Raw genomic sequence first — 221 nt, forward strand, 5'->3', positions numbered from 1 at the left:
CGTGTTCTTGGGTTGCCCGCGCTCGGCTCCAGTCCGAGGCGAGTCGAGGAGGGCGCACGGGTCAGCTGCTGTCAAGATATACTGTATAGGATCCGGGCCGATCTAGACTGCCGACAGAAATAGACGCTCCCGGGGCATTGGCTAAACATAGCGAACCTGGCATGCCGCAGCTCGGCCTTAATATGGCAGCGGGAGAAACGACACGGCCACACAGTTCATCC

The sequence above is a fragment of the Denticeps clupeoides genome, chromosome 10 (genome assembly GCF_900700375.1).
Source record: "Denticeps clupeoides chromosome 10, fDenClu1.1, whole genome shotgun sequence".
Taxonomy (NCBI): Eukaryota; Metazoa; Chordata; class Actinopteri; order Clupeiformes; family Denticipitidae; genus Denticeps; species Denticeps clupeoides.